Source organism: Ixodes scapularis, unplaced genomic scaffold, assembly GCF_016920785.2.
Source record: "Ixodes scapularis isolate PalLabHiFi unplaced genomic scaffold, ASM1692078v2 PGA_scaffold4__175_contigs__length_147842914, whole genome shotgun sequence".
Classification (NCBI taxonomy): Eukaryota; Metazoa; Arthropoda; class Arachnida; order Ixodida; family Ixodidae; genus Ixodes; species Ixodes scapularis.
In genome coordinates this window covers 96,904,419-96,930,714 of record NW_024609879.1, presented here as the reverse complement: position 1 = coordinate 96,930,714, position 26,296 = coordinate 96,904,419, and the positions used below count along the sequence as shown (strand labels likewise).

Sequence of the window (26,296 nt, the reverse complement as noted above, 5' to 3'; positions counted from 1 at the left end):
GAACTGCCACTGTGGAGAGCGTCCTACAGCAAAACAGGCGTCTGCCATATATACCACAACTGTTGGGACGCCGTCAGGGTCGCGACCTGCGGCAGCATAACACCTCTATGACGTCATCAGGCGGCAATCAAGGGACCACTTTTTAGGCCGCCGTAAGCACACCAGTCGGAGACGCCGTCCAAACACCATAGCACTAGCAAAAAAAAGAAGAATAAAAAAATGAAGCCATGCAGCCGATAGCGAAGCGATACAACTTTACGTTTTTCTTGTTTTAAAGCGAATATAACTCTGGGATTCATAATAATGCTAGTAACAAAACAAGAAAACGAGGCGCATATTCGTAAATTATGGTGTTAAATTTTGACGATATTAAGATCTTTGGTCATTCATTAATGATGATTCCCAATCTACAAGCTCGCTCAAAGGGTTAGCTATCTTTCGAGCATTCGGGAGCAAGTCAACAGTTTTTGCGGGTCGTAGAGGAGGCCGACATAGCGCATAATGGTCATGGAATTTTCAACAAAAAATGTACTGCATGCATGCGATGGGATTTAGAAATTACCCACCCAATGATATGGGCACGTGACATTGCGAAAAGCTAATCACTATTCGTGATGTATATCTGCGCCATAAAAATTCGGAAATAATATATATTTTTTGTCATAACTGTCATAACCTCACGGGGGTCACGTGACGTCACCGGGGCCACTTGACCTTACGGGGGTCACTTGACGTCACGGGAGTCACATGACCATGACGATGACGCCATCAGTGACGATGACGACGCCGATGCCGATGACGTCATCAGTCACGTCACCGATGACGTCATCAGCGACGATGACGATGCGGATGCCAACGTCATCAGTGACGTCACTGATGACATCATCAGGGACGATGTCGATGGCGATGCGGATGGAAATGACGTCATCAGTGACGTCACTGATCTACGTCATCAGTTACGATGACGACGAGTATACCGATGAGATCATCAGTGACGTCCGTAATGACGTAAAGAGCCCAGGTCAACAGTCGTACTGTGCGTGCCACGTTAACCCCACACAGCTAGGAAACGGGACGTTGTTTAAGGATAAACTTTTTCGGTATAGAAGTAACAGTACATGCCAGTTAGAGTCTTTTTTTCTTGAATGCCCGCGAAACTGGCATATATTACCTGCTATAAGAAACCAATAGTTTTAAATATTACTGTGTTTTAAAATTTATATTTTTACTTCTGAATGTTCCCACATTTAAGGTAAGACAGAAAATTAATTTAATATTTAAACCTGAACAGACAGGCAGTTTAGCATATCGTGGACTCTCGTGCAAGTTTTAGGAACGAATCGCCTTAATGAAATTGATAGGCACTACTTTAAACCATTTGAATAAAAAGCGTTGTAATGTCAGTCTCTAAAAAAAGCGTTTTTCGATAAACGGAAGCAGAGAGGTCTGCGAGAAGTGCCTAGTTACTGAATACTTAAGTATGCAATTTTGCTTCAGCAGAAGTCTGCCCAGTATTGTATAAATATCATCCATGAACACGAGAAAACTAACCGCTTACTCGAAGTATTGTCCCATATTACGTAAGTGATGGGCAGTGCTGCAGAATAAAGAAGGTTACATTTTTATTGAAGTTATATAAAGAAATAACAATTCAGGTAAAGGAGAGTCTCGGCGGTTTCTGTATAGGCTGTAGAATCCGCTTTAGTTCCAGCGTTAGATTGAACTAGGCCCGTAGCCAGTAGGGCAGGGGGGGGGGGCGGCATGGGGCATGCCCCCCCCCCCCCCCCCCCACGAAATCTTCCATTTTACTGAGGCCTCCTTTCCTCCTCTCTCGTACAACATTTTAATTTAGTTCTGTGCTAATGGAAATCACCAAGTAATATTGCCGTGTGCATGGCCGAGATGAGTGCTTCTCCGTACTTTTGGAAGATTCGCATTTACTCTCCCCCCAAATGATTCGACGTTTGATTGGAATGTTACAAATACCAAGTGTAATAAAGCAGGAGGCCACCATGACCTTGCCGAGTCAGTCTCGCGCGTGTTCGACGCTCGAACATTCTAGACCAAATCTTGGAGACACCGAGTGTAGCAGATTAGGAGCCCAGACTGACCTTGCTGACTAACTCCCGCACTCTCGCACTAGAGAGCTGCCAGGCCGACACCGTGGCGCTGCCGCTTTCACGGCCCTTGTTTTTTCTTTAGCTTTGGACGCAAGTTCGCCGGTTAAACCTTTATTTTCCATTTTGCGCAAGTCGATTTTTTTTAATCCGTGACATTTCTTGAACAAAAAAGAAAAAAAAATGAAAACTGTTTATAACACTCTGTAACGCGGAATTAGAGCGCAGCTCTTGAGAAGGAGGCAAGGGTACTGAGGGGAGCGTATACACCTCCTCTCTCCCCTCCTCTCCCCCTCCTCCGCCTCCTCCATCCCCCCACGCAGTGCATCATGGGAAATATCCCATATTGCACCGCGCGGTTATGCCGACGGCGCTCAAGCCGGAAACGCGCGCCAAAGAGCTGCGCTCTAAAAAATAACGAGCGTCGAAAAAGCAGCGGTGAGCGTGGACATGTCGGTGTGACATACTGCGTGAGTGCGGGAGTGAGTCGGCAAGGCCACTTTCGGCTCCTTATCTTCTGCACTCAGTGTCTCTAGCATTCAGTCTAGAATGTTGGAGCGTCGAACACTCGGGAGATTGAATTGACAAGGTGATGTTGTCCTTTTCATCTATTACCCTTGGTATGTGGAACATTCCGATCTAACATCGAATCAATTAGGGTCAGAGTAAACGCGAATCTTTTAGAACTAAAGAAAAGTTTTCCTCTCAGCCATTCACGGGGCAATATACATAGCGGGTAACGAGTGATTTACATATTAACCAGATCTAAAAGCACCATTCTAAAATGTGTTTGCAATATCAAAAAACATTAATTGAAGGCTAAGGATTTCAGTTAATAATGGTTTCAACGGACACTTTGACCAGTGAATAAACACGACTCACCTGTTCATTACTAGTTTATGTCAAAGATGCCCAGTAATTTTAACATTGTCTCTATTATATGTCAAAAGCATTGGCACCGTAGTGGTGCGAGGGGATTTGTGCATTCCATAACCTTGAATATGAATAGGAACAAGTTAATCGGGATGTTTGAGATACTACTTGTTATAAAAGTTCTTAACCTCAACATATGCAACATACGTTTACCATGTCTCACAAGTATAGATCACAGTGTACTTTTAAAGCAAGATTATGCATATATTTTATGAATATACATAAACATGCAATGTCCGCAAAACATTCCTGTCGAGATTTAATCTAATATTAATATACTATCACAATATTTCTCCTGATATGGAAATAAAGGCTTACCCAGCAAATTAATTTCATCGTCTTGGTACAGTTTTAGTCTGAAAAAAGACATTTCTGGATTTTTAAAATGTAATAGTCAAAGGGCCTGTGTAAGAATGAGAACAAATATGATCGCCGGGGTATATTGTTTCTCGTTTGACTACTACCCTCAGTTTGGTAAAGCGCTTCTGAAATAACAGTTTGCTGAGAGGTGTCTCCACGCCGGTAACAACACGATATAAACAGACGAATCCTAATCGTATAGTGGCAGTTCGTGGTAGAACATGATAAAACTAAACATTATAAATATTTGTACGTAAAGCGAAATACTTAAACAAAGCATGTGGATGTTCGTATGTATTTTTGAAGATTTTGTTTGTAGTTAAATTTTTGATAGTATAGAACTCTGTGCTCGGCAGCAGGAGGAGGGGAGTCGTGGTAGAGTGAAGGAATGCATTGGGCAGAACAGCACACGACGAAACAGCACGCGATAAAAGAGCACTGTCACGTAAGCACGCGTCAAAATAGCACACACTTTGAGAAATAGTGGGTGTAACACTTATAACCCTTGTCCCATATATAAAACCCAAAAACTGCCTATCGACGTTCAGTCCGCCGACGTCGAACTGACGATACCAAATTTCACGAGCGACTTGATAGCAGTGTGATATAACTTACTCAGTACCTACTGTGCGTATCAAAGACTACAGAGAACAAAAACACCGAGGTTTCGCACCATGGCCAAGAGAACCTTCAGTGTTTTCCCGTAGTGTTTTGTGCGTGCATTAGCTATTTTAATAAGTTTTATCACTGGACAATCAAACCGCCCGTGAAACCTGGTACCGTCGCTTCTACGTCAGTGGACTGAACATCGATTTGTAGTTTTTACAGTGTTCTGGGGTCTAATGAAGGCGTAAGTACTACGGCCCCTATTTCGAAGAGTGCAGCGACAAATCAGCATGTGGCAAAACAGCACAAGACAAAACCGCAGGACAATGAAACAGCACACACTTAAATGCGTGCCGTTCTTTTTTTTTTTTTTGTGTGGGACACGTAGTTATCAGCACCCTAAATTAAGTACTTGCCGCTAACGTTTTCAGTCGAATATGTGCAGTGTCGTTCCATTATATTATTTGCCATTATACGAGTTTATATTATTACCTGTGCCGTTAGATTTGACTACCTACTTATAAGCCAATGCGCTCTTTCCAAACAAGCTCCCACAAGGTGTGGGCGAGCGCGGAGTCCCCACATGAGGTGCAGGCACTGCGCGTGCCCAGGAACTAGATTCGCGTGAAGCATGTGCGCATGCGCCAAGCCAATACCAGTGCCGCCGCAGCAATGTGACGTCAGGGCCGTGCGTGGGTGTATAGCTTTTCGTGCATGTTTAGTAATATAAAACCTCCCCAACGCAAGCTAATTAAGCTACATTTCCTGCCTTCTTTTTAATTATTTTTTAATGTTAATCTGTTAGCGTTTTATATCGATACAAATGTGGCACCCTATTTACTAAAATGAAGAATGAAGATCACAATTGACGAGTTTAGTGGAACTGGTAAAGGTTTTTTTTTTTTTTACATGCGCTCTTGTTTAACGTACCTGCAGCTTACGTGCACTAAGAAAAGCGACAGCCCAAAAGTGTGTCAGTGAGGGACTGTGTTCCATACTGGGGCAGAATGTTCCCTAGTCTTAGCGAGATTCTCGTGTATGGATTTGAATCTGATAAGGTTCACAGCCGTCGATTATCTTCTGCTGGGTGCGGCTCTGCTCTGTTTCAGGACCTCGATGAGCCGATACGGGCCAGGATGTTGAAACACGAGCGAAAACTGAATATTTCGGTGTCATGCTTCTACGCTGTTGTTGGTCTTAGGAAGCTCGTCTACAACGCGCTCATAGCACCTCCACACTCTAAACAAAAGGGGTCAACGTTGATTCCTTTTGAGTTTGTCTTGACTTGTCTGTGGTTATACCTCTAAAAGAGTCATCAGACCTTAGTGCTCGGTGACTCAGTGGACTGTGACCCTAGTAGAATGTGGTGCCTCTATTACTCAGTGGCGTCACGTGACCCTTCTCCTGCCTGGAGTCAGGCGAATAATTTTCACAAGAGTAAGCGGACTCTATCCAAATAAATCATATGACTTGTTTTACTTGAATCACGCGACCCCAACATATGAGTCACCTGATTGCACTTTTTGATGGTGTCGGACGTCTTATTCATAAGACTCACTGGACTTTTGTGTTTTGTTTTGTTACTAGAATCACGTGAACTCCCCACGAGTGTCACTGAATTCTCTCCGCAACAATCATGTGACTTCTGTTTTACTCTAAATCACGTCACTCCGTCATGAGAATCACTGCACAGCCCTAGTTGCGTAAAGCGCGGTCCAAAAACACGCGTTTTTGTGCGTAGGTCATGCAGCTTTCGTAAATTACGTATTTCGTGACATCGCGCTGATTTCGTTCTCCTTCCGGGAGCGCATAAGAAGGTTGGATAATTTCAACGTTTTCTAAAGGCGCAAGAAAACACGCTGCGACGTAGTAGGGCACTCCTGTCTCCCGGCCAATCGGTGGAGGCATAGCCTCCTTATACTCACAAAGCCTGGCAGTTCGACGACGCAGCCATAGAGTGCGCGGTCGCAGATTTGCGAGGATCTGGTAGCAGAGTTCATTTCTCAGGAAATCTCGTATTCAGCGCACAGCTCTTGCAGCGGCTAGGGCCCGAATCATGGTTTTGTAACCCGACGAGAAAAGAAGCGGTAGCACGAGGAACGCAAGGAGCACGAGCGGATATTCCATCGCTCTAAACGAGTGTGTTTGGAGTCTCGCCTCGACGGCGCGGCCATTACATGGGTCTCCACTCATCCGTTTTCTGCCGCTCCACATTTTCACTTTCGGCGACCGCGTCTCTTGGCGATCTGCCAGGCTTTTTTTTAGAGGAGGCTAAGGTGGAAGGCAGTCCGTTTCATACTTGGCCCGCAACGCTGTCAAAGCTACTGGCGCGAGCGCGTGACTTCATCTATGGGTTTGTTTGCGCGAGAACGCGTGCAAATGATCAACGAGATCAAGCCCCGTGCTCGCGCCAAAAGCTTTGACAGCGTTGCACACTAAGTATGAAACAGAGTATAGTACCGGCTGCGCGTTTCTTCGCCGTCTGGCATAAATGCTGTCTGCTTGCTTGCAAGTATATGGCTGTGTGTTAGAACTTTCCCTCTGTTCCAACGCGAGCAAGTTGACCTCTGCACCTGAAAAGAGGGCTGCTGCGGACGCCCAGAGGATAGACGAAGCTGCGCAGGGGGCCGCAGATGCTGCCGTATCCGATGACCAGAGAAAGTGTTTTCAATTGATCGAGCTCATGCAAAACTACCCTTGGCTCTACGGGAAGTTTCGGCGCAACCAAAAAGACCATCCGAAACGGGAAAACCCATGGAAGGAGACCGCCCATGTGTTGGGCGATCTCCTTCCAAGACGGGCGTGCGAGCTCGCCCTAGCCGCACCGTCTTAACCAACGCGCATGGTCGTTACTCAGAGACAGGCCCGGAAACATCAAAAACGTCACGAATTACGTCATTTCCGGAAAGCGCAAAGCTTACGCACGCACAAAAACGCGCTGGTTTGGTTCGCGCTTACGCTGCTTAACATCGACTACATCGGAAAATGCTGAGTAATTTTTTTACTCCAAACATGCGTTGTCTCTTTTTTTTTTTTTTTTTGATTTATACTTCTAAGTTTTTGTCACCAATATGCATTTCGTATTGTCTAAAAACCGTCTTTTCCGATTTGTGCCGGTGTTCAAACCAGATTAATGAATGTTACAATCACTATAAAAAATGGGCAGAGGCACTTAAGACTGCAGGCTTACGTGTAGGAATGCGAAAGCATTCCTATATGCCCAGCGCATTCCTGCAAGCAGAACGCCAAGTCTTCCTTTTTCGCACGGCGCTCCGGCGGTGACATCACGCTCCCTCAAGGGGGGCAGGTGCGGCGAACTCCGCCGGCTTCCGGGCGCATCTGCGCATCTTCCAGATGCATCTGCGTTGCTGTGCTTTTCTTTGTGTTTTATTTTTGAGGCGCGTCCGCTTTCACCTTGAGCTCCCTCGCCGGCTTCCGGGACGGAACATCTGCGTTGCCGTGCTTTTGCTCAATGGAAATTTAACTGCCGTTTCGCCGCTACAGGCAGTTAGACAACGCCGGCTCCGTTCCATCTGATAGCTAATGCTTTTGCAATAAAAAAAAGTTCCTTGGAGTGGACAAGTTAGCTAAACTTCACACAGAGGTTATTCGGATCACCAGAAATAAAAAAGAGGAATCTTTTAACCAGTGTGTCGAACCGAAAAAAATACGGGTTCGGTTACGGTTCAGGTTCAGGTAAATTTATTTTGTTCCCGTTCAGTTCCGGTTCGATTAATTCGATCTGCGAACCGGTTCGCGCAGCGGTTCGGGGCACTGAACCGGTTCGGAAATTATAAATGGCAAATTGCAACATCAAAATAAATTACAAATAAAACAAATGAAATCAGCACATACGAAACGGGATACATCGTAGTGTAAGGCTCAGGGATTTCTACCAGGAATGGTTTCTTTATGTGCACTCAAAGGTTACCTCACCGACGTTTACGCATTCGGACTTCATCTAATTGGGTCCGTCGCAGAAGCTGTAATATTCGCGACCTCCTTATAAACCCACTTACAAGTAGAACTCGCTAACTATCCCGCCACCTCGGCGTGTAAGCAATTGAAGGAACACTGGGGAGAAAATACAGCTTTCTTTATTTGAACTAGCATTCGGTAACTCAGATTAGACCTTTATCAAGAAGTTTTCATTAAACAAGATACGGAATATGAAAAACACTTCACCGAACGCAACGCCAGAAGGACGTAATAGGATAAATATTAAAATAGAAGAGTTCGCTGTCTCACAAATATGTTAGCTTCTAAGTGCCTATACGAAACCGGATGCATTATTATCAAACTCCACAGCCTTTTCTTTTCTCATTCCGATGGAAGCAAGCTTCAAGAACTCGCGCGTTCTAGAAACGTGTTATGAAATGAGCACACAGCAGCATTTAGGATTTACGCGATTGTAAAAAAATAAAATCCCGTGACGCGATTGTTTTTTTGTTGTTTTTTTTTGCACAGCTTTTTCCAATTTTCTTTCTTCCGTGCAAGTCGCGACCAGCGCAATACTGGTTCCTATGTCAAGATTCATGGATGCAGCGTTTGTCAAGATTCATGGATGCAGCGTTTATATTCCTAAGACTGAGTGGAGAAGAAAAATATGTAAGCGAGGTGTGTGTCAGTTGACGGCACTTAAAAAACAAATGGCATTGATAGCACATTCATTGTCAACAGCGCGTGGCCGAACCGTTTTGACATGAGCCGGTAACCGTTATTTTTTTTCCGGTTCAGTTCCGGTTCGGGTTCATCGCGATAGCAATATAACGGTTCGGGTTCGGGTTCAGTTTCGGAAAAAATACCCGTTCGATTCCGGTTTTCGGTTCGCTTCGGTTCCGGTTCGACACCCTGCTTTTAACAATTCTTTATCTCGAGTTTTGACTATTTTTATCTTAGTGATATAGTTTGGATTTGGCTAAAAAATACATATTGTAAAAGGATTGTACTCACTTTGTAAGGACACATATGATATGTGACTGGAGAGGCCAGTACGTTGATTCCAATTTTATTGCACCCAGGACCTTGCCAGCATTCATTAGACTCTCGCTACCGCAGCTACCCATACTTGTCCAGCTGAGTAGCTTTCCTGTAAGTTCCTTATCACTCTACGAAAAATAAATAATCTAACGTTAATAAAATCTATGAAACGATATCATCAGCGGTTCAAGAATAAAATAAAGTTTCAGTCAAAGCAAATTACTTACCAGGCTGATGTTTTTAATATCGAATTTGATTTCCTCTTTTGTTTGATGCTTTAACAGCGTTTGTGCCTAAAGGGAAGTTTGAGGTAAACCAAATGCATAAATAAAGAAATCATTGATATATCAAATTAATGTAATTATTTGAGCTGCGCTTCATTAAATGCATATTCTATGTACGCACTAATTTTCATCAAATAAAAAAAAAAACTAGTTTTCAAGTTTAGTTACGTTTGTCATCAAACCTGACGCTAGAACTGCGGCTATTTTGCAGTCGTTTTTTTTCTATCAAGATAACTTCTAATCTGGTATATTAATATATCATGGTGTTTTATTGATTGAAGTAATCATGTGACCGATGTGTTTTTATTTTCAAACATTTTATGTTTGAATCATATGGGGAGCACAATACAGAAGTGAAATAATTCTTGGTGTTCCTGCGTACCATGGCAACACTGAATATTTTCTATGCTTCAATTTAAGTAGTTGTGACTTCCGTTTTAATAAATAAAATAAAATGTGTGCTATCTGTAAAATATTAAGCGACGGCCATACCGCTTTCATAAATTGACTGTCTCTAAAGAGGTGCTGTGTTGGCGATTGGCCTGACAAAAAAAAAATAACCTTGGAATATACTATAGCGCAGTGCTTGTGATCAACCTTCACAAAGATGTTGAGCATTCTTGTCCATTCTTCAGACAACACAAAATATGTTTTTAGCAGCGTCTCTATGGCTACTGTTTTTTAAGTAACTACTATATTAGACCAACAGATCTTTAGAACAACGTTCTAGCATTAGAGTAGTTACGCCCTCGTCTCCTGTGAGAAGCGAGTTTTAAGAAAGTGCAATTACCTTAGTAAAGGCACATACAGTGTCCTGAGCACTGGGATCAGTTATCAGATAATTTAAAAAAATGCTACTGTGTGTTCGAAATAACGGTCAGGTTTTTTATATCAACCGCAAACATTCGTTTCTTAACCTATCTCGTTCCGATATTGTACAGCGTTGGCCAGAGGTCGTGCATTCTTTCTATACGCCTCGCAAGTGGGCTCATTTTCGTCTTCTGCGCATGATAAAGGAAGTAGCGGCGACGTCAGAACGCCGAGCCTTGATTGGCTGATCGCGTCCCCCTATCTCAGCATCGTCTGCTCCTTTGCAACGTCGTCTGCTCGAAACGTCGTCTGCGCCTGTCTTACCTTTCCTGCGACTTTCGGAGCGAACTCCACTTCGTCTTTAAGAGAGGGGAGACGAAATAACTCGAGCGGTACGTTGTTTTTGTCTAAAACTAGCAGACGCGCATCAAGGAGAAAGTCAAAGGACTCACTGGCGAGGTGTCCCGGGGCGTTGAGGTTTGTTTGCTTAGAACCGAGAGTGAGCGTGTTAGTGTCCGCAAGTTCCCTCCCAAATACTTTTTCCCTCCATTCGTGTGCGGCGAGCCCCCTCACTCTTTAACGGCGTCGGCGGCTGTACGTCTGCTAGTCAAAGCTATGGCTGCTCTACCTTTCCTGCGTCTGTCGGAGATTCACCGCTTTTTCACCGGCGAGAGTCACCGTTGCCTCGGGAAACAAGGAGATAACAAGAGGAAGAAATTGACCTCTTAATCTAAAATTGAGGTCAGCGATCAAAGTATAATACGGGAAGGGTTCACAAAGGTCGTGCGGGCATATTCCATTCGGCACGCCAGCCGGTCGTGGGCAGACGGTCGCCGGGTCGCGGAGCGACTGCTAGGCCTAACTGCCCAGCTCGTTTGGTCGCGTTCGGTGGAATCGAGGCCGTTGGAGCTTTTCCTGGGTGTTTGTGGATCCAGCGTTCTTGTTCGTCGTGGTCTGTTTCAAGTACTTCTTAATTTTTTCTTGCTGCTTGGAGTCGGGACGCGTCAGAAGCGCAGGTTGAAAAATAAACGTCCGTGGGTCGTCGCGACCGCGACGCTGTCGGCCATGCTGATTTGATCGTAAGAAGTGCGTAAGACAGCTTCGGAGGTTCCGTAGGATTTCGTCGTAACCTGCACAAAACTTACGAAAATTTCGTTTCGTGAATACGAATTTGTTCTTCAGTTTTGTCTTACGCACAATTTTGGCGTAAGATCGTTTCGTGAATCTGAGGCCAGATTCATAAAGAACCTCTTACCTACGACAACTTAGCTACGAAGTTCGTAAAGTTACGATCATCGTAAGATGAGGCGAGAACGGTATTCACAAACGCGTTCTTAAGTGAGAGGAGGAAAGTTACGACCTCCTACGGAGAAACGATGACTTCCGGTGCTGTTGCTATGGCAACGGCGTCTTCGGCAAAACGAACAACCAATTAGAGAGCTAGGCATAGTTCGGAGCACGTGGATTTTTAATAACAAACACAGGCTAACCACTCGTTGATAGCTGCTCTGTGTATGTCCTGTCCTGTCTGTGTGTAAATGTGTAGTGTTCAAGCTGATTCTCATAAACACGGGCGACCTTTCCACCACCGCTTGTCTGGGGTTCGTGTCCGTGCAGTGGTATATCGACGCTAACAGGATTTAAACGCTTCGTTGACTGCTACAAACTCGATCGCTACGAAATCAACACAACTGTCATCGTTGGTAAAAGCCCCGTGCCAGTCGTTTGCAAAGCGACGTAAAAGGAAACAAACCGCCGCGGCGTTTCTCGCGTGCTCGGAAATGCAGGAGGGAACCGACGTTAAAAGAGATACGTTTGAACTACGAGAGTGTCAGCAAGAGTGACGCAAATACCTGTTCACACTCGGAGCGGACGCGTGCGTTTGATCGAAGTGCTGGATTCAGACTGCGTTTCGGTAAGCGCTTCGGGACCGATCTTCTACGATTGCCACTCGATACTGACGTGACACTCGGCAAAGAAAGGTTGGACCGGCATCGCGTAGCTCCCCACAAACTGATACAGCTCGACAGTTAAAAATGGCATACTAATAACAAAGTGTACATACCGTGTTGCGAAGGTAATCCATACGGCGTTTATTTGAGCTCTATATCACACAAAACAAGGAGATAGAATCGAGGAGTCCCTTTTCGACGACAGCTTTCGTCACCGCTGCTTCGGAAAACAAGGTGATCGAGATGATAAGGGGAATCGGTTGACCTCTGAAATTTAGTTCAGCTATCAAACTGTTCATACGGGGAGGGTCCACAAGGGTCGCGCGAGCATATTCCATTCAGCAAGCCAGCCGGTCGTGGCCAGACGGTCTTGGCCAAGGACCGTCCGAGCAATGCTGCGCCGGAATGGGTCGGAGTGCCTGCTAGGCCTATATATTCTGCCGAGCTCGCTTGGTCGGTGGGATCGTCGCCTTTGTTGCCTTTTCCGTGTGTCTGGATCCAGCGTTCATGTTCGTCGTGGTCGGTTTCAAGTACTTCTTCATTTTTTTCTTGCTGCTTGAAGTCGGGACGCGCAAGAAGAGCAGGTAGAAAAATAAATGTCCGTTGGGTCGTCGCGACCGAGCAACTGAGCGACGTTGTCGGCCATGTTAATTTGATCGTAGAAAGTGCGTAAGACAGCTTCGGAGCTGTCGTAGGATTTTGTCGTAACCTGCGCAAAAGTTACGACAATTTCGTTTCGAGAATACGGATTTTCTCTCAAATTTGTCGTACGCATTTTTTTCGTCGTAAGTTCGCTTTGAGAATCTGGCCTCTGGCCTCTGCGCTTCCGAAAGTCGCAGGAAAGGTGAGACAGACGCAGACGACGTTGCGAGCAGACGACGTTGCAAAGGAGCAGACGACGCTCATATAGGGGGTCGCGATCAGCCAATCAGGGCTCGGCGTTCTGACGTCACCGCTACCCCCTGCGCAAGAAGCAGACGAACTTGCCCTCCGCATAGAATTAGTAAAAAAAGAAAAAGGCTTCACTCCTATGGAAATGTAGCGAAGCCACCGGTCTTGAAACCATAGGGCGCCCTATGGTTTCAAGACCGGTGGCTTCGCTGCGTTTTCATAGGAGTGAAGCCTTTTTTTTTTTTACGTTTTCCTCAGGTAAGTTCGCTTTTTGCGAATTCTATAGAAAGAATGCACCACCTGTGGCCAACGCTGTACGAAATCGGAACGTGATAGGTTAAGAAACCGATTTTTGCGGTCGATTTAAAGAGCCTGGCCGCTATTTTTTGACACGGGGTATAACGCTAACAGTTTAAACTATTCACTAACGGTGTATTGCGTTTTGTAGTCGATAGAAAGTGCCATAGATAATTGTCCGTTACATATATTTACAGCTAAGGTCACGGAGAGGACTCAGGGCGTTGCGAGTCCCGAATATTTGGTAAAAGTCACGACCTATGTTTCTTAAGCCGTCAGCAAATATAACCCTTATTGAATAGGCTTTGATTTCTGAAATCCCGCCTCCACAAAAGTGTTTACATTGTTATGATGATTGGGTGTCAGAGAATCCGAACTGGCCGTCGCAGGCTATCGACCGCTGATGCTGCCACGGAACCTGCGACAGCCCACCTTCCTCTTCATCGTCGTATTATCCCGGGAAAAAATATAGGTCGCCTCGACAGAAGGGTTTGGCTGCTGGAGAAGAATAAATGGCAGTACTTTGATGTGACGTGTAAGTCATCCTGCGGCAGAGCGTCTTCCTTATCTTCGCGGTGATATATATTTGTTTTTCTCCCGAGGTTTGAAGTTATACCGCACTGTTGCTTCTACGCCACAAAAAAGACGATGGCCTTCCATCCTGAGGCCATCGTCCCTCTCCCTCACTCTTATGAAATGGATGTACTCATTTTGTAGGTTACGGCACCTAGAGGTGCAAACATTATGGCTGCTGGTAAACCTGGTGTCTGAAATATTTATAGCGGAATTATTATGGGACTTTGAATTTATTGGACCACCTAAATCGGTAGGTTCTTTCCCTCCGCCGCAGATTTACACAAAATAACAATACAGATATATGTATACATATAAATTATACATAAAAGCCGATATTTCTATTGGTTAATCATCTCATAATACCTTCTATAAAAGGGACATAAAAAAACTAAAGGAGTAGATAATTCTTGTTATTGAATGCTCATAGGCTAGTTAGTAAATACACCAAGTTTCACAAATTTTAGCCCTCTAGTAATTTCAATATTCAATTTACAAATAATGATAGTTTTCGACTGGCGACAGGTGTCTATGAACCAGGTGATGATGAACGCTCTCTTAATCAAGGCACCCCCCTAATCGCCCAAGCTCGCCACGGTACAATGAAAATCTCTCACGCAACCAGGCCACCTCTATTCCCGCCCCCGGCCTTTTGATCTTCCACCCGAAGGCACCTGCGATATCGTTACGGACGACGGGGACCAGTTCGTCCGTGACTCGTCGTCGACGAAGCTGGTCGCCAGCGGGTCGCAGTCGGAATGGACCTTTTCCACATTCCGACGGCACCAGGCGATGGCTGCACGAACTAAAAATCGAGCAAGTGAACTACCTGCGCTACCAATCTGGGAGCTACGCTACCAGTTTCTTGGCTCTCTGAGCTGCGGGGCGTGCGTAACGCGACTTTAAAGAAGGGAAAGAAAAACTGGACGCAAACGACGTGTTTGTCCTTCCGTCCACTTTCTTTTTTTGTGCAATTATATATATGCTCCAATTACGTGTTCTACTCGCTGATCAACAGCCTCCTTCCGAATTTCCTCGATTTTTCGTACCGATTTCCGCCGCATACCATCGGGCGCTCGCGCGTGCGCAGAACGCTTCTCGGAAAGGTCCATCACCAGCTTCCAAGATATGTTGATAACAACGGCTCTCATTGCTGCTTTGATCAGTGTCGAAGCCTTCGACGAAGCGAGCAATGCCGTAGACGTCACGGACCGCATGCTCGAAACACGGAATGTAAACGAGGAAGCTGTACCTCGAGACGCCAAGAAAGCCAAGTCTGAGTGCGTGCAAGGGACGCCGCGCAACAATCACGGCTGTCTTTTCGAGTGCGGCGGATACGAGGGTGCCGCATATAAATCGGTTTATCCATGAAACTATAGCGACATCTTGAAAATAAATTAAGCGGAAATATAGGAACATACAACGGGCACTAGCAGAATAGTAATCTCACATTTTATTTTCGGCGTGTCGTAACCCCTTTAAGAAAACATCATAATTGTGTGCCAACCGATATAACTATTTTTAAAATATTTTAGTTTTTATTGTATTTCAATGACACCGACAACTGCTGGTGATTCAAATTTTTCGAAGGTATACACACATTTTCAAAAGTCGCACGAGGGCTGGTGGCACCACTCTCAAGGCAAATCAGTGTAGCTAAAATAATTACTTCGAGGAATACACGTAGAATATATAATTAAGCTTTGTATTGGCAACGAATTTTTTTTCTCTGGGGTGGGAAATTGTTCACTCATGTCTATAGTTAGAAATGAGGTTCTTATTGTGTCTTTGAAATCAGTTTCAGTTGTATCGATCGCAGCTTACTGCGGTCGATACAACTGAAAAAGAAAGGAAGCTAACTGTATTCTAATTATGAATGGCACACAATTAGAATACAGTTAGGAAATGTTGCTTGCAATAAATTAGGTAATATCACTGTGTGCGACATCATGGTATTTTTAAGCGCTGTAAATACTTATCTCAAGTTTCACATTTTTTCAAGTTCTATTTTTATACCCATAGAGTGGGAAGGGGCATGAAGTAGATGGATAGTAGAAAATCACTAAATAAAGCTACGCTCTCAGAGTACCGAAACTCCCAAACTACGCGTCTGAAGCGCGTCAGGTGCCGCCATCTTGGTTCTACCCGCAGATGGAGGAGCGACTGTATACCTGAGCCAAGCCGGGCTGAAGCCGTCGCCTGCGGCAGCTGCTGTACCCGCAGCTGTGGCAGCGAATTAGGGTTGTGTTGGTCGTATCTCGACATAAGAAGGAAAAAGTGCGTGCTGAGTGACCAACTCCAGCGTGCGCGCGCAGTGAACAGTAAAACAGCAGCAGGCGGCGGATCGCTGGACCCAAGATGGTTGCGTTAAAACAAAAAACGCGATGATGATGGTAGCGACTCACGTGACTATTGTTGTTCAATGATGCCGCAGCGAAACAGAATATTGTTGAATAGAGCAGCTGCATTGTCGGCAAAGTGCCAAAGAAAAGGAATGCGGTACTCTGAAAGCGTAGCTTATTTAGTGACTCTAGTAGAAAGTAAGACTTCAGTATTCAGACCTTTTTCTGCAGGTTAACCATATAAGCCCGGTAAATGGAAATATGAATTGTTGCAACTAAGACTAGCAGAGAAATCTTAGCGTGCAAAGGTTCTTGCACTTCGACCAAAATGAAATATTGTTTTTATATTCTCATACATTTAATAGTTATCATACCTCTTTTTGGACATCTTGGAGCCAGTTTTTTTTACTTTTGAGTCGTTACTTGCATCTTGGTCTTGAAATCCATTCCCGTCCAAGAGGTAGGGTATTGTAATGATCTTTTCCCCCGCCATACTGTTTTGAAAAGATATACAGCAGATAACTAAATTACAAGATATTTATGACTTGCGTAATTCTGTAGAATAATATAGGTGCGCCGCCATGGGGCGCAAAGGTATTATTATGACTCTAGAACGAAATTGAATTTTATGAAATTAACGGTTCTGCTCTCGTTACCTGCGCCTCAAATGAAAGATTCCTTACGTTTAATGACTTGATTGCACAGACTGTTAATTTTTCAATTCACCGCTTTAAAATTTACAACTAAAAGCAACCCTACTGAAAAAAAACATTTGAAATTCAAACGGGTGGCAAACTGGTCGCCCGTTTGAATCAAACCTGTCGATCCGTTTGGATCAAACGTTATTATGGGATACGGGTACCCGTTTGGAAACGGTACCCGTTCGAAACGGTACCCGTTTGATACGGGTGCCGTATGGTACGAGTACCCGTTCGACATGGCACGTGACCACACGTTTGAACGTGCCCTTCGAAATTGCAAATTATGCGCTAGCCCTAAATGGGTATCGTCTGGGAGGTTGGTTATCTTAAACATATTGAAGACGTCCCGAAACTCATAAATGTATTTATAACATGGAGAAAACACGTAGAACAAATGCACTCGCGTAGGTGCTTGTAAGTGGACAGGAAAACCGACACAAAAGATTGTTTTCAATTCTCCTCGAAGTTTATTACCTCTTTTGTAGACAAGTACAAACGTGCAAGCGATCTGTGAACACTATACAGGTAGACTTTCGGGGAAATTATTCTCCTGGCTGCCGCGCGAATAGGCGTTGCATAATTCTTTAGATAATTTAGAAGAGTACGCGTAGAAGAACGGTCAATCGTTGCCAACACGTAGGTTGCAGTGCACTTACCATAACAATAGCGGACTTGAAAGAGGTAATCCGTGATATTTGTCGACACGGTCAAAGCAGGACAACCACACAAACACAAACGAGAGGGAACTGCTCCTTGGAAGTTTCAACACGATGCGGCGCACAAGCTGTCATTTGCCGAACCCAACCAAACCGCGAGAATTTGCGACTTCTTTGAAGAATCGCTCGTTGCCGACATACACGTGGGTCTTTTCGAACAGTGATAGCTTTGGTGCACATCCAATACGTTGTCGAGACATCCCAATAAGACCGCAGGGTTAGGCGACAGATTGAAGCAGGTAGGACGAGCGAACTTCGAGCAGCAACTGACAACAAGCAGACAAAGAAAAAAGCGGCTGCAAGGCGCGCCCTTCCGGATCTCGATGCTTATCAGCGTGTAGCTCGCGCGCTGCTGTGGGTCACGTGACAGGGGTGACAAGAGAGGAGGGAGGGGGCGAGGTCAAGGCGCTGGGACCACCGGGACAGCCCCTCTCCCTCTCCCCAGGCATTCCAGGGAGATGCGTTTTTGTAGTCCCGAAGAACAAACGCGCGCGCGCGCGCGCGCTCGAACTTTGGAAATGGCGGCGGGGCTGCCAGAAGCTCGGCTTGCGCCCGAGCGAAGAAAGAACTCAGCGCAAGCTCGTAGTTTGAGTGCTGCAACGGCGGGCGTGCTCTCGCAATGCTCGATGTTCTTGCAGCCGCGTGTACGCGTGCTACCTTCGCTGCGTCTTGAATTAAAGTGAAACGGAGTCTAGACGTACATTCTTTCACGCGGTCGCGTCTTCTGCGAGAGAGATTCGAGCTGAATAAGTAAATTGAGGCAACAAAGATGGACAAAGTATTAAAGGTCTGTCAAAAATATCGGCTCACCAACGTCGCGCGTTTACGTAAAACAAAAAAAAAAAGGTGCTAGTTTTAGTTGCAGTATAATCGAAAATCAGCGCAATCGAAATATAAATATAATTACTTGCATTACACGGACGATCTGAAATCGATGAACCGGCGCTCCCAGCCTTCCGGAAAACATTGGCTGCCACGGCTGAAACGCTAGGCGTGCCCACGCCGCCGATCTGTACGTTCAATATCAAACGGGCTCCGGAGAGCCGTTTGATTAAACCGGTGCAGTTTGCAACATGGTCGCCGGTTTGAGCAAACGTGCGACAACTTTGCCCAAACGAGTCGCCCATTTGCCCAGACGAGCGACCCGTTTGCCAAATAGGTGACCGTTATGGCTCATACGGGGAACCCCTTTGAGCCATACGGGCGACCCCTTTGACAAACTGGTGACCAGTATGGTTAAACGGTTACCGGTATGGACCCGTTTATTTTCATATGGGCGCCAAATGGTTTTTTTCAGTAGGGAACCCAATTTATAAAAAAAAAAAAATTGCGTATTTTTTGATGCAAATTTTGCAATTTTGTTTCTGAAGAATTCACTTCAAAGGAATTCGAAGACCATCAAGAAAGCCTCAAATATGTCCAATTTTGCTGAAAGTGAATATTATATCGCCTTGCTCTTCATTCGCATATGAATATACGGATTTTATATTGTTATGTTGTTGACACAGTTGCTCATTTCAATTAATTGTTTTGCAATTTGTTAGCATGGGAAAAAGTCAGGCAGTTCTTAAAGGTACATTTATTTATTTCTAGAATTTTTTTTGTATCCTAAGCATGTTTACTTTTTACTAATAAATACCGAGTGGAGTTCCTATTACCCTAAAAAAATACATTGTTCAGTCGGCCAGTGCTGCACAGCCGAAGATTAGGAGTGCGACAAAGCGTTTATCAGCCTCTAGGTTTGTTCTGAAAGGTGCGATGAATCAGTGATTGCTGAGCTTTTGCTTGTAAGATTGGCGCTAGATCGCACATAACCAATCGTGACTCTTTCTTTCGGATTCCTTAGAGAGTAGCCAGTGAGGGCTTAAAAAAGCAGCCAGGGTGTGGCTTATTTTATTCACACTTCTTGCTTAATGACTGATTTGTCGATACTCTTATTCAGTAATGCCGAAATTCGACTGCTTCCGAAGCGTTAATGTGATTTTCACGACTCGCCACCCACTGCTTTCTTAAGCAGTAAATCTCTATGGCACACAAGGATCGAACCCTTCGGCGGCTATATTTTATATTTCTATGCCGCTGAAATAATGAATTGCTTGCTAGGTATAATCCTTACATATATTTGCATCGTATCGTTTATCTAAAAAAGAGTTGAAATGAATGTTTCTAGATCAAAGCCATCTGGGTTTTTACAAGTTATAAAAACATCGCAGCTTTTACAAGAGTGAAAGTGGGTCTTTAGAAAGGACACGACGCCTTGACAAGAGTACACACTAAACATTGTTCCACCCATAATTGTGTAAACAGGGTGTAAGTTAGGAAAAACACCCTTCTTACACCCTCTTTACATGGTCTCTGAATATCGGTGGGTGTAAGAAGGGTGCGCGGATGATTTACACCCCTTACACAACCATTTTTACGCCCTACTCGCAGCGATGGTCTCTGATGACGTGTGAAATGGGTGTATGGGCGAATTTTACGTCCTTCATTCACGCGGGGTGAGAGGGGCGTAAAGGTGATACAGTCGAATACACCCATGATTCCGCAGCCGTTCATGATTATTCCTGTAGTGAAACTGTTGCTGATGTACGGCCCTACAAAGATCGAGTATAAGTAATCGCCACACGAAGTCGCGTATAACTAGAAAGTGTTAGAGAATAGTTTTTGCAACTCCGATCGAAATCTCCGTCCGCCACGAGCCGAAAATTACGAGTCCCGCGTGCATCAGTTTTATCAGTTCATCTTTGACTTAAACAAAAAGAAAAAAAAAAAAAAAAGCCTGCGCTCGCAAAAGATGAGCGAAGACGTGGAAATACATAGCCCAGCCCGCAGAGAGTATTACGCCGACATTGGCCTCAATTTGGAAAGATTGTCCCGATACCATTTTGGTCCACCCAATATTTTTGAAGAACGGGATGGGCCGCGCCGACGCCATCCTAACATACTGTCACAGGTTCGGATGTTAAAGATCCCATTTAAACAAACAAATTTGTAATTTGACTTGGACCGCTGTCCAAGTGTTAGGACCACACCTTGGCGATAGACATCCTGAGAGGCGGGAGGAAGTGAGAGCAAAGCATGTCGACGTTACGAACAGTATTTTATATAAAATAATTCAAAAGTAAGGGAAAGACGCACAGGACGAAAGAATGAAAGAAAAAAAATATCAAAAGTCAAATCGAGGCTGTCATACAGTTTTGGAGGGGGAGAGCCGAGTCAGCGTTCCAAGGTGCAGGTGGAGGTCCGGTTCGTTGCGCCGCCAGTCGGGGTCGAGAAGCCATGGTGGTTTGGGTGTTGTAGTGACGAAAAACACTCACTCACAGGCACTCACACCCCCTCCGTCAAATACCCTCTCGGTGGTCGAAGAACCATACCGCCGCGGATCTGCTCAGCGCCGACCATCCACACCGTCGCAACCTTGCTCCCCGGTTTGTGTTCCACAAAACCTCGCGCGCGCGGGCTAAGCTCGTGCTCCTGTCCTCGGCGCTCGCGCACCCCACTCACAAACACGGGAACGGACAGCACCATAACCATTGAAGGGCAAAAGTAGCTATTGAATTCCGTGACACATACCATACGCGACACCGTTTCTGGTTGAGTTTCAAGAGTGTCCTTTGTGAATTGTCCATGCCGGCGAGGAATTTCTATTTATTAAACGCCTCAGATCCCACGTTAAAAAAGAATAAGCAAAATGGAATCTGCTTACTTTTAGCCCGGGAGAGACCTCCTGCGCTGAAGCTTTCAACAAACTGTGGCGCTCTCATTTTGGGTAGTGCAGACTCACCTGAGTAGTCCTCGCACTACTTATACCTAAAGCCCCTCTATCCTCGGAAAGGTGGCACCATTCATTGTTTTGGGAGTGCTCGAGACACGTGCCGCACGCCCCTTCTGGGAAGAACATGGCTCCCGAAATCTAGCTCAGTGCTGCGCTGTGCCGCCGTGATCTTCCCAAGGCTGCACGTTGCACGTGCCTCGTACAACGATGCACCTTGGGCTTCTTTTGAAACATGAAGGGGCTTTACTTATACCACCTCCACTGAAAATTTAGCTTACTGCGTATTTCTGAAGAAACAATGCCTCAGGACAACCGAAAGTTCCGGATTCACGACACCCCCGCTCGGGGACGAGAATCGTATCTCTGTGTGGTGACACAAAAATATCTAGCGTCCCCGACACTTTTTCTTCGGTTTTTCTTCGGAACTTGTGAAACCGCGTATCTTGTCTCATACTCTCAGCGTCTTAGATTTAACCCGCGCTTCAAAAGCGTTTTTTTTTTTTACTTATCTTGTGATCTTGCAATCCCCGCCAGAGCGGGCACGCTTTTACATGAGTGGCAGTTTGAGACGCTCAAGTATAAACATTTACCATGTACTCTCGTCCCCAGTCACCTAATAGGCGTATTCGGTATGGGCGACGAAAAAAATAAAAAAAACGGTTGAACCTACCAATAGTAAAAAAATGGAGGGGAGCCAAAACGAGAATGTGTGACGGTTAGACTTATATACCAAATGCCTTCTATTGGCGTCGCGACGACAAAACAATGTTTTCGCCCATACTGGAAGTGACTACAATTCAAGATGGCGGCGCCTTTGTCGAAAAGGTCTACCCAAAGCAAGTCCTTACGAGTCCCTTTTCGGGGCGCTATTTGGGCAGCGCAAGAGGCCTATACAAAGCAGCGGAGGGAGATTAGCTGCATTGTCCATGCCCCTTCGACCTCGTCTTCTGATAAGCCTCCCCACCTTCTTTTTGGTCTTCGTGTGGCTGTGAGCGAGTGTGAAGGCCATTTCTGGTGAATCAGAGAGGTGGAAAGAAATACGTGACCGCTCTCCGAAGGACAAAAATGCTTGGACGAATATTTTTCACGTAACTCGCTCTGACGCTCCGATGGGCTCACTGAGGTACTAGTTTTCGCCTTTTGCCAAGAAATGGCAATGTGTAGGGGGCCACCTAGGTACGGTTTCCGAAATGCGCCCTTCAGTGTTCTCCTACTTTTCCTGAGTTGCAGTCGCAGCCGTGGTTTGTAATCGTGATCGAACCGCCCGATTACTTCTCATGCAAACTTTTCGGTAAAGGCCTCTTACTTCGTCGGAGCTCATACAAATATTGTGCTGTGTTTTTTGGACACGTTTAGATGAAGAGCTGCTCATCGGCGACCGCAAGACTTTCGTTGAATGTGAGCGACCGCCTTCATTGTCGACATAGTGTTTGCGTTGTTTTGGGCTGTCCGAATTGTATTATTCATATTTCACGGATTACATGATATCGCTGTAATATTTGTAAGTACACTACAAGCATGCTTATGATAGTAGTCCTGATTCCTTATCTACAGGTAATTTTACTGTTTCCAAGTATGAACTGCCGACTGCGTCCGAATCGACTCCCTGTCGTTCCGTCTTTGCAAGCCTGTCGAGTTTGCCTACGTCAACAGTGCTAGAAAACATAAATGCTGCGCGGAAAGCAAAGTTGAAGATTGAACTAGGACCTTCGGTTGAAGAAACTAAAGGGTCCATGAAATGATATCCGGCTGGAATGTTCGTGACCTTAAAGGGGCGTATTGGTCCTAGTCTGGGCCAAGTATACTGATTCAGAAGCGTCTTGGTCGAGGTGAAGTTTCTAGGATAAAGGAGAGTTATTTCTTTCGGTCTTGACTTCGCAAAGCTGGGTGACGTGCTCGTGAACGTAGCTTTGCCCTTTGGCAAGCTTTTAATTGCACGCACTCGCGCGCACGAGCAGAGACATGGCGGTGGCCAGACGACTAGATCCTGGTAGAACGTTGTTCGAAAAATAAAGAGTGAATTAAGCATGTTTCGAATCATTGGCAGCCATTTTTTCGTGCACCAGTTTGGGTTATTCGACCCTATTTTATGGGTGCTGGTCATTGCGCCTCTTTACCACCCTTTCGGGTGCTGGAACTTCCAATTTAGAGGGTGCACTGTATCCTCAACACCCTAATAAAAAGGTGTATTGTCCAAGGCTATTCGGAATAACGCCTTCGTGTAGGGGCGTTAGGAACCACGCCCTTTTTTAGGGCGTGTTGCTACACTAATAAAGGTGTTAGCTTAAACTTAGCTTAAAGATTAAACCCTGAAGGGTTTAATCATGTTTAGTGTGTATACACTTTAATTCAAAATGTTTTGATTAGCCCCCTGAAAACTGCGATGTACGCAATGAAAAAGGTCTAAGTTTGAATAATGGGTTCTCGACAACTCAGTCTTGAGATGCGTTCTGTTGCCAATATATGTTCTTCTGTTGGTTCTCTAAGGAAAAAGAATGGTTCTAAGTCACAACAAAATACTGGTTAAAGGATAATAATATTGAAATAGTAAAATATCACCTCCATCACTTTCTGTATACAAAGCTTGCATTGCAAAAAATCACTTGCTTTGGTTGCTATGCACGAGGAGTCGAAATTTTAACTAATATTTATGATTTCTTAAGTCTATAAGCAGTGATCTGAAATGACCTAACTCGAAACGGAAAACCACAGAGTTCTGACGCTTCCTTAAGAGCAATCGGCTGCTTCCTCGAGACGTTGGCCGTAATTATGAGGCTTTACATGTCGTTCTTATTTTTTTTTTTGGTTTTTCCCCCAATTAAAGTTACATCCGTAGTCTTTGATAAGGACAGATTGATTAAATAGTAGGCATAAATCGGGCAGTAATAACGCAAGTCTCGTAATTTCGTCCGTAACTTAGTTTACATATTAAGAGTCTTTATTACTCGGAAGTACACAAATACGTAAGTGAACCTCCTCTCCTGTTGGCACGTAGCAACATCGGTTTTGCTGAAATACAAAACACACGTAATGCAATTGTGAACGCTTTTGTCAAAACCTTCAATTTCCGTCATATAGTGAAGCAGGAAATCCTTTGTATTTATAAACTACGCGGAAGCTGTTTTCATACGAGTAATCCGGAAGACCGCAGCTGTTTCCAGCGGTAATGTTTCTGAATCATCCTTGTCTGTTTCCGTGTTCGAGCAATGAGACCTATAAAGAAGCGTACTGCTATACGTATAAATGCTTGAAGTGGCATGTTGCCATGCGTTTCCAAATGTAGTTTTGTTAAAGCGATGAAATATTTTTTTCGTTAACCACAGAACATGTGGTTTGCGACAAGAGGTTTGTATTCTTACATAAGCGTCCACCCGTCGATTTTACTCATCATCTGTAGAACAATCCTTTGGCGCCAGATAGGAGTGTAGGACATTTTCAGATGCAGTAATTACAGATAAAGGCAGACCACGTCGAAAGAAAAGAAGAGTTTTAAATTCTGTTAAAATTTGAGCAGTTTATTTTTAACACGATGTTTTATGAATCAATTTAAACTCAATGCTCTAAATAAAAATGTGTCATTCTGAATTACATGGGCATACAAGGTGTGATCAGAAGTTTTGCAATTTGGCAGTGACCAATAATGTGAAAATGATATCTCTACACTTTTGGTTAGTTTATCTTCTAGCCAAACATGATCTCTAATTCAAGCCTTCCGGTTCCTCTCTCGGTTGGCATAATTCAATTAAACATAGCGTCCTCCACCAAATTCAAACTTGAGTATCGGCGCGTGGTAAAGACCGTGCAAAGGGCGTTCCGCACTCATAAAAAAAAGGGTACTGTAGTACCCTGCTTAAAGGGGTAACCGACTTGCACACAGGGCAACACCTTTTGGAGGTAACGTTACGCCCTGCAACGAGGTTGCAAACTTACCCTTTGGGTTAGGATGCAACATTGCCTCTTTTTGCAGGTAACCATAATTCCTTCTGGGGTTAAAAATGCGTCCTTTCAAGGTCCGCCTTTGCCTTCTTTAGGGGAGAACTTCAACCCCCTTGAGAGGTAAGAGGACATAATTGAGGGGGCTGCTTTTACCTCCTTTTCGAGGCAATAGCACCTGCTATAGGAGGCTGCATGTAGAGAAAACAGTTGCCCTCTTTTTGGGGGCAATAGTACACGCCCCCAGTTTCAACTTTTACCCCCTTATGGAGGGAACTATGATCCACTTTGGGGTTGAATGTACACGATGAGGAAAGCAGCTCAGAAAACGCGGACAACGAACAACAAACACGACATACAGTGCTGTCCTGTCGTGTTTGCTGTTCGCAGTCCACGCTTTCCAAGCTGTTTTCTACATCATGTATAACAGCAACCAACTGGCCGAGTTCACCAACTTAATACAGATTAAGTGTACACTTGATGGAATCACTTTTACCCCCTAAAAAAAGGTACTATGGCCCTTTGTGGGTGTGATAGTACATGCTTCAATGGTGGGCCTTATAATAGATGAAGACGGCCTAGTTTTGAAAGTAAATGACAATGTTTTATTTTGGCTGTCACAACCAAACTGGCATAAAAATCAATGGAATGAATAGCCCTCTTATAAAAGTTCTAAGATGAAACCACTAAGCGCAATAACAGCATTTGGAACAACCCTTTCGGGGCTCTAGTTCGCGACAGTCAATAAAAGTATCACAAAAAAAGTGCATAAACAATCAATGTCTATCCGTAAAATAACAGTAAAGGCTTGGAACACTGCTTGGAATAGCGAAACTTCACCGAGGTGAACTCAAATGACTGAGTCTTTTACAAACCAGAATCAAAATGAACGCACTGTGATATTACATAGACTCTGTATCACACATATTGCAAACAGCAATACAAACCAATACACGACTAGCAATGACTAGTGCATCTCAAGGAAAGCAGTACACTATGCCCGTCCTATTCACAGTAGTTTAATGA

The 26,296-nt window shown here is 44.7% G+C and overlaps 1 pseudogene; it reads right to left on the bottom strand.

Annotated features, from left to right (window-relative positions):
- Nucleotides 1-1,493: 1,493 nt before the first annotated feature.
- LOC115315954 lies at nucleotides 1,494-24,596 on the bottom strand (annotated as a pseudogene).
- Nucleotides 24,597-26,296: the final 1,700 nt, after the last annotated feature.